The following is a 1,360-nucleotide window of genomic DNA, read 5'->3' as shown; positions in this document are numbered from 1 at the left end:
ATTCATCAAACTTTTGTTCTAAGTTCAAATATCAAGATGCTAAGATACCCAATTCAAGTTTCTCCCAAGTGCTTACAGCTAAATTTATGATTAAATCATTTGTTTATTATCTGAGATGATTTTTAAATTTCTTTTAATGTGCACAAAGATAGTAGAGAAAATGCTTTCAGAAAAAATAAGAGCAACACTGGTTGTGAGAACTAAAAGTTGATGCCTGTTCAAGATTCATTTACTTAAATTTATACAATTGATTTTATAATAAAGTTATAAAAATAATAAAGATCCATTAATAGAGATCTACTAATGTCATTTTAAAGGGAAATTTATTTTGTGACCTAATTATAAATATATGAACACATTTTCAAAGTAAATTTAAAAAGTATTAAAAATAAACCAGTAAAGGTTTACTCTCCCATTCTCATTATAAAATCAATATGGTTCAGAAAATATTACTGAATAATATATAAGCTGCTCCCCAAATTCCAGCTATACAAATAGTGCAAAAAAAATCTTCTATATTTCAAAAGAAATCTCTCACTCATATTGAGAGTGCTGAACTATAAGTGTCAAAAGGCATATGGGACTATTTGCTGAAGAAATCATTTTAGCTCTTTGGTCAATGAAAAAGTTGGAAGTGAGGGATGAAATTCTCCAAAGGTAAAACTGAAATCAAAGTGGCTCTTCTCTATTGAATATTTATTTCAGAATACTAAGAAAGACAGCATTCATGTGTTTGAGGAAAATAATTTTCCCATCATTCCCTAGGGAACACTTAGTCTCTAGAGTTACAGAGCAGTAGGGATAATTTTGATGAGCCCACTTGTCTCTGCTTTTCATTCATACATTTAACATATTTATCAGGTCTCTATCAAATGTCAGGTTCTATGAAAAATGAGAATTAAAAAATAAATAAAACCTGGGCCCTGACCTCAAGAAAGGCTCATAGTCAAAATAGGTATATGGTACCAATCATCCGTAAGTGCTATATTATAAGATTATGTACAGAAGATAGAAGGTTGGCAAACATAAAAGGAGTTAGTTCTCCTGGTAGTAGTGGAGGGAAAGTGGTGGACAGAATTTCACAGAAAAAGAAACAAGCAAATTGGAACTTTTACAAGGTATTGTTGTGAGGCACCCTCCCACAAGAAATGCACTTACACGACACTCATGCAGAAAAGGGCAGTTTATTTACTCCAGCTGGCCAGTGACCGTCTTCCAAGGAGCAACCAAGGAAGAGCGGCCTCTGGCCCTGGTCTTGTGGGGATTTTTAAAGGCAAAAACAATCAAGCAATCAAGCACACAAGTTTTCATTGTGTATGTTCCTGTTCCCATGTAATAGTTCACTGTGTATGGCTCCTGT

The sequence above is a fragment of the Galeopterus variegatus genome, unplaced genomic scaffold (genome assembly GCF_000696425.1).
Source record: "Galeopterus variegatus unplaced genomic scaffold, G_variegatus-3.0.2 Scaffold5120, whole genome shotgun sequence".
Taxonomy (NCBI): Eukaryota; Metazoa; Chordata; class Mammalia; order Dermoptera; family Cynocephalidae; genus Galeopterus; species Galeopterus variegatus.
Note: the sequence above shows the minus strand (reverse complement) of the source record.